General features: G+C 46.8%; 1 long non-coding RNA gene across 2 annotated transcripts in view; it reads left to right on the plus strand.

The window, feature by feature from the left end:
• Positions 1-485: 485 nt before the first annotated feature.
• The window catches only part of LOC144827792 (uncharacterized), a 115,059-nt gene continuing 100,925 nt past the window's right edge, over positions 486-14,619 (plus strand). For both annotated transcript variants that reach the window (XR_013610376.1, XR_013610375.1), the window contains exons 1-2: positions 486-602; positions 693-794. This is a non-coding gene — a long non-coding RNA (uncharacterized LOC144827792). The remainder of the gene's footprint in view (positions 603-692; positions 795-14,619) is intronic.

Below are 14,619 nucleotides of genomic sequence, written 5' to 3' on the forward strand. Positions count from 1 at the left end.
GGTTAGAGTCCACCTACTGAACCTTTGGGATATCTCCAGCTCGTATTTTACAGGAAATTATCTCTTCTTTATGTCCATTGAGTTTTCAATCCAGCAAATCACACCTGTCAGTTCTACTTTGAGGCATAAAACGTGGGCAGGTTGCTGCCTTTCTACTAAAAGCTCGGTTAGGTTTCCATCTATTTTGAATTTCTTTCACTTCACCCCTATCACAGTTCACACACACATTTGTATAGTGACCCCGCAGGATACCAACTATAAAGTTGTATTAATTCACAGTAGGCAGGTTTTAAACATCACATGCTTTCGTTTCAGCATTCCGGAATCGGCGGATATCTTGTAACGTTTGTGTTGAAGGCGGTGCATTTCGCCTTTTTATTTCACTCTTTTCACCAAGCACCATTATAGTTTTACACGCTTTTGTTTAATGACCTCCGCAACAATAAAGTTGCATTGACTCGTTGTGGGCAGGTTCATAAACATCACGTGACCACGGGAGGCGGGGCTTCACTGTTTCACTTGTGCGGAAGCGGCAGATACACTTGCAAGCGGTCCTGTTCATGGCGGGCATATCCCCGAGGATTTGAATCGGTAATCTATCGGTAAGATTCTAATCTTTCTTACCGTTTTACACACACTGACGCCACTCCAGTATCTTACATTTACAGATATCGCGTGCTTTTGCCCCTTAGAGTTTTCGTGCTCTTCGAGGACACTCACCCGGAAACAGCTGATTTACTTGGCATTTCACCACGCATTGAATACACGGGAAGGCTGGTTTATTGCAGACACCGGTAAGCCCTTCATACAGAGTATACAGCTATACTTTGAGAATGTTCAGTTTCAAAGCTTGAGGTTGATCTTGTTTATCACTTCAATTTCCAGAGAAACGAGCACTTTAGCAGCACGTGAGTTCTTGACTTATTGGCGCACGTTTTCATTATTAAGAGTCTCTATTTCCAGCACCTCTCTCCTTCAGTTTGGGCGTTTCTTTGGGTGGTTCCCCATAATCAGCACTACACATAGAGAGTCCCGCATGTGCAAACCCTATTGCTTCATTTGCTACACAAACAACGGAATGTGTGAGCAGTTTGTGTATACATATTTTTACAGAGCCAGCGCGATGAAACCAAATCTCCCTTGAACAATGTCACTGGAACATGATATTGATCATCTTCATGATTATACATTGAGAATGTTATACCCCTGAAGAAGGGTCGAATGTAGACCCGAAATGCATTGGGTTTTGTTTTTGATTTACACTACTTATTTATGAAACAATGATACATTGATTAATTTATGAGTCAAATTTCTTCATGAGTTCTGTTGATCAGTTTATTAGGGTTTATTTATGGAGAATACTGCTTTCACCAGCATGGGCAGCGTTTTCGCGCCAAGTCTAGCGAATTTATACGTCCACAACTTTGAACAGAATATTGTACTAACATCTGACAATCCATTCCATCAATCGCTTCGCTTATGGAAGCGATATATAGACGATATTTTGGTTATTTGACATGGAACCGTGGACGATCTCTTGCTTTTCCATCAGTGGCTCAATGCCCAAAACCCATATTTGAAATTCACAGTGGAACATAATAAAGTTGAATTACCCTTCTTAGATCTTTTGATCACTGTGAAACCAGACGGGCTCCATTCAGAACTGTATAAAAAACCAATGGCCCGGAATTCCCTTCTCAGTTATGAGAGCTGTCACCCTCGAGCAATGAGGAATAATTTGCCGTTTGGACAATTTTTGAGAGTCCAACGAAATTGCTCCGACCGACTCAGCTTTGCAAAACATGCATCTGAACTGGAGGATCAACTACTAGAGAGAGGATATCCAAAGAAGGTGGTTCGCCAATCAAAGAAACGCGCATCTAATAACAATCGCGAAGGGTTACTTGAGCCTCGACAGGCTAAAGAAAAAATGGAACGCTTGACCTTTGTTAATACCTTCAACACAAAATCCAATGAACCTCAGAAAATTGTTCATAAACACTGGTCCATTCTGAACACAGGGGGAGACCAGATAGCACGACACCTCTTTGCCTTTAAAAGAGGACCAAATCTCAAAGATAAGCTAGTTCATACTAGACCCAAAACCAAACTACCTCGACAAATAGGGACACTGTGGGATTCGCCAGCTGTAATGGGCCATCATCCTTGTGGCACTTGTGCTGCTTGCCCCCAGACGTGTAAATCAACCACTATTTACATCGGTACTAGCAGAGCATGGGAGCAGCGTAGGTTTACAAATTGCAATAGTGAAAATCTGATCTATTTAATCACTTGCCCCTGCAAACTGCGCTATGTTGGTATGACGACGAGACGCATCAAAGTCAGAATATCAGAACATAAAAGTACCATCCGCTGTCGTAGACAAGCCACAAGACTCACTGCACATTTTTTAGAAAAGGGCCATGGTCCAAGTGATTTCCAATGGACCGTTCTGGAACAACCACTCATACCAGAACAGGTAGTAGATACGTCCAACTACCTTTTCAAACGTGAGCAAAAGTGGGTCTATCGTCTAAACAGTGATAAAACGGGTCTGAATGAAGACATCCCATGGATGTCATTATGAATATCCAAGGAATGTCTATATCACATTATGCTCACCATGGGGACATTAAGAACTTACAATTACCGTCTGCAAGTTAACACCAACATAGGTTAAAAAAATCATGAACCCATAAGTCCACTTGTTTACACTGCAAAATGAACCTCCATTTGTGTAGTGTAAACACTGTAGTGTATATACGTCATTGCCTAAGTAATCTAGCGAAATGTGCATAGTTATACACTAAAACTTGACTATATTCCACAGATGGTTCCCTTTTTCCACCTATAACCTTTTTCCATCCGTTATGTTTATTTCACGTGTTTATGCACGAGACACATTCTCTCAATAAACCTAGCCTAATAGTCTTCTATATTTCCCCACAACTTAACTTTGGTTTGTTGTTGATCCGGATCGGCTCCGGTCACGTGGCTCACATAGGGACAGATCCAAACTACAAGTTCCATGGAACTGACGTCAGTCTGTAGTACTAATGGTCATGTGCGCTACAGAGCTAGATTTAAACTACAAGTTCCATGAAACTGACGTCAGTCTGTAGTTTTGGTGGTCATGTGCGCTACAGAGTCACGTGACGGTTGAGAGATTGAAAATGGCTTCCTTGCAAGACACCGGCGCCCCCCCAGTTTGCCCAGAGGGACGCTTGGTGTACCGACGGGAAGGTAAGCAGGTCATGCTGCCGACTAGCGCGTAACGCCCGTTCTCATTAATATTAAGGTTAGCGTGGTGTGAGTAAACTAGGCAACTACTGGCTTTAAGAAACTTTACACACTCATAAATACTCGAGTGTCCGCAACATAGTAAGCGGGAGAATTGGATGTTTGGCTATTTGGTGCACAGTCATGACGGAATGCGAGGCTTTTTGTCATATGAGGTAGATCAAGCGGGCATCTTAAAATCTATACACGCAAAGATGTCTGACAAGGAGGCGCGCAATACAACAAAGCAGTTGGTCACATTTAATTTTATCAACACGCTTTGCTCAGGGAATGTACCAACTTCCTAGCTAGTCATGTAGTAAGAGGCTAAGTTAGGTATACTATTAACTGGTACACAACACCTTTAGGAATTTGGCGCGTTGAATCAAGAAATCGATAGAGCTGACTGCCTAAACATAACCAAAACATCCGGGCATTATCTATTTTAAAAAAAATGGAATATATATCCATTAGACTTTGGTCTCATTGTGCGATAGCGTTATCTTTGAATAGCTATTGTCTGTGTTAAGACGATATAAGAAAAAGGTGCAAAAATGAATTAGGTCTGTGTCAGACACGTGGCTTTTTGGTGTGAGTTCAAGCGTTATGTTCTGTGTTTTTACTAGAGCGGTGCTCCTCCTACCTGAGCAGCAGCCAGGTGGGGTGATGCTATTCCTCCTACATATATTAGGTAAGATGACAAGAATATTTTGTTGCAAGTGTATGGTGACATTATGATCAAACTTGTATAAATTTAAACTTAATGCAGATGACATTAAGCATCTGACAGGCGGTCAAATGTTTGATAATTGCCTACTTACGATTCTACTTTTGTTTCTCATTTGTATGTGCACATGTTCCTTTTTTCTTTCTTTTTTTCACCAAATTTAGTGGAGAAGATTGAATGAATCCGAGAAAAATATACAGGTGATATTTTTCCTTTTCTTTATACAGTAGCCATAACCATCTAGGTCCTGAAGAAAGCAGTGACATATTTAGCGTCACATCTGCTGAAACATGTTGACCCTACTGAATATCAGATATTATGTTAAATCTGATTGTTTTTTCACATTTTAACATTAGGAGTTTTGAGGGAATTGAATAAAATATGGTTGTCTCCACTCAATAACTACCTAATTTTAACATTACACTTTTTTCACATTTAATTTGGCACTGTAACTCAGTTACCTGCAGAAAATAATCTAAACATCCCCGAAACTTCCTTCGAAGTTGATCTATCATTACTACACTGATAGACATACTGCATTTTCTCCTGGGCAAGGAGAGCCCAAATGATGCAGGGCGGAATCAGGCGGGATCTGATGGGCACTTTTCTCCAATGATAGGGATTGGAGTGCGGCATGACACATAGTCACACCACATAACATTTCGTTCTGATGATTCAAAAGTAGATTTGTAGCTTTTCTTCAGACCCACGGACACTTCTTTTCAGTTGAATACTGCTTTCAAACAATTATTGATTCAAATGCAAGGATGAAAGCATTGACAGAATTGCCATGTAATTTTTTCTAAAGCACTTTTGATAACGTAATTTTGATGATTATTGTATAAAATTGTTTAAACTTAAAAGACCGTTTGGTCATTTAGCTGAGCATCTTTCAGACCAGGGTGTTCCCTTGCCTCGACAGTACATATCCATGCGTGCCATGCCTGCAACCCACTGCCTGAGGCCTAGGTAGGTCACCCATCTAGCAGGGTGCACTAGCCCTCAGGTGAGGGTACAGTGGCATGAGCCCTGTACCCCTAAAGTGTCTAAGTCCATCCTTAGACATTGTAAGTGTAGTAAAGCCATAAAGAGTATATGGTCTGGAAGTTAGTCATTACGAACTCCACAGCTCCATAATTGCTTTACTAAAAACTGGGACGTTCGGTAGCAGACGTCTCAGCAGATTAAACCCACACTGATGCCAGTGTGAGATTTAATGTAAAATACACTTAGAAAGCATCTTAGAGTCCTGGTGTGGTTCCTGAATGGCTGCCCGTCAAGTGCGCCACTGGACAGGTTTCTGGATCCCTGGGTAGAGATCCTTTTCTCTCTGGGTCCTGAACAAAGCCCATTCTGGGCAGAGGTGTCAGTCCTCCTCTCCCAGGATAGGCTGCCTTTGGGAGCTGTTCCTGCCTTTTGCTGCCTCCAACAACTGGCTCCCATCGGTTCTGCCCCCCACTCTGGGTGGGAGAATCGATGGGAAAACCAAGCTAGGAAGAGAGGTGTGCCCACCTTTGCCAACCCCACCCCTCAGGTGAGGGAAGCAAGATGAAGCAAACATCTCAGTCCCCTTCATCTTGAAGACGAGGGGACTCCGCCAATTAGGGAGCGACTCATGCCCCCTTCCACTGGAGGGTGGCATAATAAGGTGTGTACCCACCCCAAGGAAATGACTCATTGGTCCAATCTGCACACCCCTTTAAAGCCCTTAAATCTAGTGTTTAGGAGCAACCCTGAACCTTGCCTCCTCAGATTTGAGGAAGAAAGAAGAAGGACGAAGAGCTGTACTGACCCAGGAAGAACAGGACACCAACCGCTTTGGCCCCAGTCCTACAGGACTGTCCCAACTCCGACCTGCCTACAGTGAAGAAACTGACGTATCCAGCAGCCCCCCTGAACCCAAAAGACCTGCCCTGCACTCACCTTACAGACTTTGTCTCCCGTGAGCACCGGACTTGCACAACAAAGATTCCAAAACCAGAATCCAGATTCCGGCGATTCTGTGATTCTGCACCACTTTGCACCTGATGACCATGGCACAAGTCTGAGTGGCCCAACACCACGAGGTATCTCCCCCCTGATCCTGACCTGGGATCTGGTGATCCCCGGCCTCCCTCAAGCTTCAAGACAGCACCTGCAGTCTCAACCTGAAGGGTCACCCCTACCGCAACCAGAGCTGGTGAAGAAACTCGATGCCATAAGACACCCTTGCACCCGACGCCCCACGGCTTGGATGTCCCAACCGGCAGTGCCAAGGCATCCCCCAAGAACCCAACCTACCTCTCCAGCTGGTGGTCACCTTCAAGAAGTCTCCCTGCCCGAGCCTGCAGCAACTTTGCTGAACTGAAGGTCCCCATTGAGAACCACAGGGTCCCCGACGTCCCGCTTGGCACCCTGCACCCAGCCAACTCACTGTCGCTGGTGGTGAAGCTCCTGTGCTGATCGTTGGCCCCTGCTGTGCGTACCTTAATCCCAGGAGCTTTGCTCCTACACCAGAGTGGCCTGCTAGTAAGCAATCCCTAACAGAAGGCCCCATTAGCCCCATTGGCTAAAATCAGGTCCCTGCATTCTGCTCCCACCTGCCCCAGTGCAGCTGGTAATGCTACTCTGAGTGCCTACCTAGACCTTGGGTAACCTTGGTCCTAACCTCCAAAACTCCCAGTCATGAGATGTTTACTTCCCTGTGAAACAGACAACCATCTTTCTCCCATAGGAACCCATGTTATGAGCTTTGGGCCTAAAATATTCTGTGTTGAACTGTTATTTTGTATTGAGAAAAATGTCAGTATAACTTAAACCGAGAAAAGTCTTACTTACCCTGTATTGTGAGAGTCCTCGTTGTGGTTTCTAGGCATGAATGAATGAATCAATGAGTACGGATTTGTATAGCGCTGGCTACCCGGAGGCATCCCAGCGCTTCGACCCATAACAAAACAACATCACGCAGCAGAACAGGAAAGTCTTCAGCCGCTTTCTAAACAATAGATGATTAGGTTCAAGCCGTAGGTTATCGGGCAGTTGATTCCAACTTTTTGCTGCCTGTACTGCAAACCGTCGACCGCCTGTGCGAGAGCGCTTGAACCTCGGGACAGAGAGCAGATTGCGTTAATTGGATCTTAAAGCTCTAGGCGCTTGATGCTGACTGAAAAGGGGGCGCAGAATGGCCGGACCGTTGTTGGTTATTGATTTGTGAGCCATACACAAGGCTTTGAACCGGATCCTTTCCTGCACCGGTAACCAATGCAGAGCCCGGACGGCAGCCTTCGCCGAGCCATGTCTCGTTACCTCTAAGAGCATACGGGCTGCACAGTTCTGAACGGACTGAAGTATCTTAATGGTCCCTAAAGGTGCACCCAGATAGACCGCATTCGCGTAATCAAGCCGTGAAAGAATCAGGGACTGAACAAGGATCCGTCTTGCCTCGAACGGAAGAAGGATCAACACCTTCCTTAAGATCCTCAAAAGGCCATAACAAGTCGAGGCGACCTTACGGGCCTGGACTTGAAAACCCAGGGTGGGATCAAGCCAGACCCCCAGACTCTTGATTTGGTCCTTGGGGGAAGGAGAAGGACCCAGACATCTCGACCACCAAAAGTCAAGTTTAATGGGGGCCTTGTATCCCAACATCATGATTTTGGTTTTTGAACCGTTGAGTTTTAAAAAGGAGGCATCCATCCAGTCGAGGACCTTGGTGAGACACGGGACAGATTGTTAGCCCCAGAATCCACAGCATCCGCCCTAGCAAGGGAAACTACTAACTGCGTATCATCGGCGTAGGTGACCAGCTGGATTACCCAGGGAAGCACCCCATCAGCCAAGGGCCTCATATAGATGTTAAATAAGGTCGGGCTCAATGAGGATCCCTGGGGAACGCCGTAGTGCAGTGGAAGTTGTTCGGATGCTGCTTCATCTTCAAAAACTGCAAAGGATCTCTTCGATAGGAAGGACTGGAGCCATTCAAGGGCAGTCCCTGCGATGCCAGCCTCCCGCAACCGGTGGATCAGGAGTGTGTGGTTCACCGTGTCGAAGGCTGCGCTGAGGTCCAACAGGACCACCGCCGCGCAGCCTCCTCCATCTACGATTTTTCTAGTCTCCTCCACTACTGCGACCAAAGCCGTCTCTGTTCCATGCTTCGTTCTGAAGCCCGTTTGGGTGGCGTGCAAGGCTCCCTCATTCTCAATGAACGTTGATAATGAGTGGTTGACATGCTTCTCTGCGATTTTACTGATCCCTGGCAGCAGAGAGATAGGTCGATAGTTAGACCAGTCTTCCGGGTCAAGGCAAGGTTTCTTTAAAAGAGCCTTGACTCTGGCCTGCTTCCACGTGGGGGGCACTACAACAGCCACCAAGGAGGAGTTGATGACATCCTTAATAATAGGATCAACAATAGCAGAGGCCAGTTTAAGTACCGATGGCGGAGCAATGTCTGAGGGGGATCCGGATTTAAGATTCCTAAGGAGCCTTTCGGCCGTGGGTAGATCTAATACAGGGAAGGACTCAAGTGTAATGGAGGAAACAGGCACCGTGGGAGGGATAGTGGTCTCAGTAGTGGCAAAAGGTGGGAAGGCTGAATATATGTTAGCAACCTTCGTGGCAAAGAAATGGGCCAGTTCAACGCAACGTTTCTGGGGGTCATTTACCTCATTAGCAGGACAGTAGTCAAAGTAATCAAAAAGTAATCAAAAAGTATTCTAAAAGTAATTACTGTGGAATTGAAGCTGCTTTTTGACAATATTTCAACCCGTAACAATTGAAAATCCATCCTCAATTGCATTTCTGTATGAAGGTTTACACTTGAAAGTATATTCTACCTACCTGTACCAAGTCTTGCTTGGTTCTAGAAATAAAATATAAGTATACCTTTTTTATACTTGCTCTGGATTCTGTCTCTAGGTGTGTGCCATCACTCTTGATTGAGTGAATACAATAAATGCTGAACACACCCTCTGGATAAGCCTAACTGCTCGCCCACACTACTACAAAGAGAGCGGTTAGTACTTACCTAATTTAGCATCTGCTATATCTCTGTGAACTCCCTGGACTCTGTGCACACTAGAACTTACTTAGGTACAGATCCAGCTTCCTACAGGAGGGCTACCAATGTGCCTTTCAAAGCCTTCTGGTGGCACTGGCAAGCGTCCCCACCCCAGCACAAAATACATAGGTAAAATACGTAGGTAAATTGCCAATACCGAATCCTTAATACCGATTCATACCGAATCGGTATTAAGAATGAGGTAAACGTGATGTAGGTAAAAATTCGTTAAACATTACCGATTCGTTGCAAATCGGTATTAAATACCGATTGTGAACTGATCGGTAATAAAAATACATACCGAAAGGCTATTACCGAATCGGTGTTACCGAATCCACACCCAAAATCGGAATTACCGATTCGGTAATTAAAAAAATAGCGTTTTGGTGAATCAGCCAATCCTGATACACCCATTAACTTCCCAAACAGGAAGTTGCCACACCCAGCCAGGTGCACAGGGCCTGGAGCACACTGTGAGGCAGGCAGGCAGGCAGAAGAGCTGAGGAGCCAGCAGCAACACAGCCAAGAAAAAAAAAAAAAAACCACTGAACAAGCATTGCAATGGCAAGCCAGGACAAGGAGAAGGAGGCAGGTGAAAGAAAAAGAAAACTCAAGTTCAGCGACAAGGAGCTTGAGATCCTGATCGAGGATGTCACCCAAGAGTACCACAAGCTGTTTGGAGCCCAGTCCCAACAAGTGCCAGACGCACAGAAGAGGCAAATATGGAGTGGCATTCGGGACAAGATCAATGCCATAGGTGTGACCCTGCGCACCATAGAGGACATCAGAAAGAGGTGGTACGACCTCAGAAAAACAGCAAAACAGAGGATGGCAGAGAGACATAGGCTGGCTGGGAAAACTGGAGGAGGAAAAAATCGAGCCCCAGTGCCAACACCACTGGAACAGATGGTAGAGTCCACCATCCAGCGGGAGAGTGTGAGTGGCATAGGAGACGCAGACAGCTCCGCCAGAGCAGCTAGAAAACAAGGTAAGAAGCATGCCCAGCATGCTGCCCTACCCCCTCCCCAACCCCAACCCCCATAGTGGTAAATGTGCTCCCACTCCACACCATGTCTTACTGCTTACCTGCAATGCATTCTGGGTGATGTAGTCAGTGTGAAATCATGATCAGGACTGTCAGGGCAGCTAACACAATAGCATGGTAATAGAATTGGATAGGTCAGGATAACCACTGTGCACTGTTGGCATGTACTTTAATGCAATGGCATTGCAGACAGAGCATTGAGAATATTTACATTTGTGTCATTTCAGGCGAGTCATCTCGCAGTGCAGCTGAGGGCAGCAGAGGCAGGTCAGCCAGGCCAGAGGGGAGTGAACAGGATGAAGACAGCATGCCTGCAGGGAACACCAGCTCTGCGCCATCGCAGCCAGCCAATCCTCCACCACAGCCATCACCACAGCGCCAGGGAGGTCCGCAATCCCCTCTCACTCAGTCACCACTGCGACGTTCACCAACACCACCACCACCACCACCACAGTCAGGCAGGAGGCATGCCGTGAACACCCTCCAGCAGATGGAGGCGTCGGAGGAGGAGGGCAGCCAGCGCGCACAAAGTCCTATCGTAGAGAGATCCAACAGGGAGCGGGCTGGTTCTGCATCCGAGGGTGCGAACATCTCATCACGACGCCGCAGGGCAAGGCCAGACAGTCCAGTGGCAGTTGAGCAGGGTGACAGTGTGTTTGCTGGACTGGAAGGCAACATGCTGAAGGTCCAGCGCCTGCAATGGAGGGAGATGAAGTCATTACACAGGGAGGTGGCAAACATTAACAGACATATGCACAAGATGGAGAAGGGTATCAGTGCCATGGGGGAGAATATGTCTGCAGGGATGGAGAGGGTAGCAACCTCGGTGGACAACCTCTGCAGCCAGCTGGAGCAGGACCGTGTTGGCATGCACCGGGAGAGACAGAGACTCCAGGACTATATCAAGTCGGTGAACCGGCTGGCCACTACGACATCACTGATGTGTCGCCGGTCCATCGCCATGCAGGAGGAGATGGCGCATTGCAGCAGGGATGTGGCCAGGGGGATGGTGTCCATGACCTCAGTGCTAGAGCTCATGCAGAATGCTAAGGCCTCAAATATGGAAGGGGGGGGGACAGTGAGGAGGCTACCAGCCGTGGTAGCATTACACCCTCACCCACCGAGTGCAGGAGGCGTAGTGGACGTAATGTCCCAGCACAGGAACGGTCCGACTCACAAGTCTGTGTCGATGGGGAACATGCACGTGCAGCACGGGGACGCAAGAAGTGAAGGACACTGGCTGTCCACATGCATGTGATGGGTGATGTAACCCATGTCCAATTGGACAATGCTCACAATGCTGGAGGTGTGCCAAATAAACACCTCTACATGTAATTTGAAATGCCTGTGTCGTTACTCACTCAGAAATAGTGTGATGTAATCTCTGCCCGTCTATGTCTCCCATCATGTTCAATAGCAGCACCAGCCGCGCTGGGCTCTGGCTGAGGGTTGTCCTCGTCCTCGTCCTCTGACTCAGTTAGTTCCACTGCTGTTCCTTTTTTAGTGGCCAGATTGTGTAGCATTGCACACGTAGCAATGATCTTGCAACATTTGATGGGGCTGTACAGACGCGCACCTCCTGTTTTGTGGAGGCAACGGAATCTGCTTTTGAGCAAACCAAAAGTGCGCTCCACCACGTTGCGTGTGCTCCTATGTGCCACATTGTATCTCCTCTCCCTTCGGGTGGTTGGGTTCAGATATGGTGTGAGGATAAAAGGCCGGAGGGCATATGCGCTGTCACCTATGATAAGAAGTAAGTGGCATTGATTGGTGTGACCAACAGCTTGTGCCAGGGTGTACATCAGGGTGTGTGACATTTACTTACCAAGTATGTATCCGTCGGCAAATTCACCAGCAAGCAGACGTGTATGTATGCCACTGTTCCTGAAGATGTAAGCATCGTGGGTACTCCCGGGGTATTTTGCCACGATGTCTGTTATTATGTGTTTGGCATTGCAGATCACCTGCACATTGATTGAGTGGGTGGATTTGCGGTTCCTGTAAATGTATTCACTTGCTGCAGGTGGGCAGATGGGAATGTGGGTCCCATTGATGCAGCCGATCACGTGGGGGAAGTGGGCAAGTTGATAGAACTCCAGCTTGGTTCTCTGCAGCTCCGCCTGCGTACTGGGGAAGGATATGTAATGTTCCATTCTGTCCATCATGGCGTCTAGGAAGGTGTTGAAGAACCGGGATAGGCAGCTCTGTGATACTCCACCCACTGCTGCTATCACACCCTGGAAACTTCCTGATGCAAGGAGGTGCAGGCAGCAGAGTACCTGGACATGGGTGGGGATTGCGTGGGCCCTTGGCGTCTGATGCTCCAGATAGGGTCTTAGGTCCCGTATTAGCTCCAGGATGGTTTTTGGGTGCAATCTGTATCTCTCGTGTATTTCTGCGGCTGTCAACTGGAACAGAGTGATGCGTACTCTGTACACCTGCTCCTCACGTCTCCAGATCCTCATTCCTGCTGCTCTCAGGCGTAGCCGCCTTGCTATGAGATAGAGGCCTGCCATTGTGTTCACACTGATGCATTTTGGGTCTGTTTATATAGACTCCTCCTGATTACCACATGCTCCTGAAACGTGGTATTTAACGAATCGTTATTACCGATTTTGGCCAAAATCGGTATTACCGGGGTTTGCTACATAGCATATTTGGGGTTTTTACCGATTCGTTTATACCGATTCGGTATTCATTGTTTCGGTAATTCCTAGTCGGTAACTTATGGTTTTTACCGATTCGTTATTATCGACTCTATTCGGTATTACCTACATCTCACATGGCTAAATTTTTGTCGGTAACACCGAAAATGACCCTTTTTCGGTGTTACCGATCGGTATTTGGCCACCTACATATGGCCCTAAGTCCTCTCTGGGTAGTGGCCACACCTCCCTGCGAAAGGAAACCTTTTGTTCTACCTTTCCCTGCTCGAGCTTGGCTCAGAAGCAGGAGGGCAGAACCATGCCTGTGGTCGGCAGCAGCACTAGCGTGCTGTCAGACCCTGAAAGGCTGTTACCAGTAGTACAGGGGGCGTACTCGAAAGGAGCTCCCCATTACATGGGATCAAACTTACAACACTGGAATTGGTGTTGGGGTATGATTCCACCATGTTTGATACCAAACATGACTGGTTTCAGTGCAGCCACATTATAGTTAGACATCTCATAGTGACTGATGTCCATCATATATATTAAAATGGCTGACTGCATTTACGAAGCCTGGAGAATTGACTCTGGGGTTTGCATGGGTATCCTTCTCATGCAGTGGCACCCTCAGACTTATATAGAGACTTCTAATAGCAGATTCCTAACCTTTGAATTTCCCAAGCGTCAGGCTGGATCCAGAAACGTTTGCTTGAGCAGTACCCCTGCGTGTCATTGGGTGGCTCCATTCAACTTCGCGTGAAGTCGTCGGTGTCGGTTATGATGTCATTGTCACCTATGTAGGTGTCACCCAGGTGCGTTTACGTCAGTTCTTTTCTTCCCATGCCAGTTAAGTGCAGATCTGGAGAAGAGCTACCCCTCTGTCTCTTTTTGATAGGTTTTTCTTGTCTTTTTGTCAAGACTTTTCCTGTATTTTGAATTATGACATCTAGAAAGACAGGGTTTAAACCGTTTGGTGCCTGCCACTGCGCCATGTGGGTAACTGACCCCCACATCATCTGTCTCTGGTGTCTCAAGCACACCCATGACTCAAAGTCTTGCTCTGCCTGTTGGGACATACCTCCGAAGGCCTTGCAGGAGTGAGCTTTAAAGCTCCTTGGGGCCTGGCAGTCAAAACTGGTCAGCGAGACTCCGCAGAGATCACGGTCCCGTTTGAAGAAGATAAAGGTCACTTGACGAGTCCCGGAGCCCCAAGTCCTATTTCTCCCCCTCGAGGTTTTTAGGACACTCGGGGAAGAGGCACAAGCAGAAGAAATCCAAGTGCACTTCATCTTTTTATTTATTTTTTATTTTTATTTTTATTTATCAGTTTTATCATGTAACAAAAACAACAAATATAGTCACATTTCAGTCACATTCATCATATAAAATGCATACACAGTATTATATGCAAGATCTGGGGCCTGTAAACATCTTGAAGTCATGTCGGCGTTATACAGAACACATATACACATCAAAGCCCAGACGGTAGGGAAGGTAGAAGTCAAGAGTTAAGAGTGGTGCACGGTGTAAGTAGCCTGTTTAAGTATGTCCGGGATGGCACGCAGGTATTCAGAGAGCGGGTCCCATATGTCCGAGGGCTTGGATCCGGATGGCAGCTCCTCTGCGTATATCAGAAAATTATCCCTGCAATAGGCAGCGTCCACAAGCCAGTCTGTGATTGATGGGGCACGTTTGCTGTCCCAATACATAGAGAGTCTACGCTTTGCCAGTAGCAGTAATATAGCCATTAGCTTTTTCCCTTTTGCCCTAAGTGGAACATCCAAGCCCAATAAGCACACCCTGGGATCACATGAGACCTCACGCACCAACAACTTCGTCAAATGAGCAGTTACATTTACCCAGTACTGTTGCACTTTCGCACAAC

Source organism: Lissotriton helveticus, chromosome 4_1 (genome assembly GCF_964261635.1).
Source record: "Lissotriton helveticus chromosome 4_1, aLisHel1.1, whole genome shotgun sequence".
NCBI classification, from domain to species: Eukaryota; Metazoa; Chordata; class Amphibia; order Caudata; family Salamandridae; genus Lissotriton; species Lissotriton helveticus.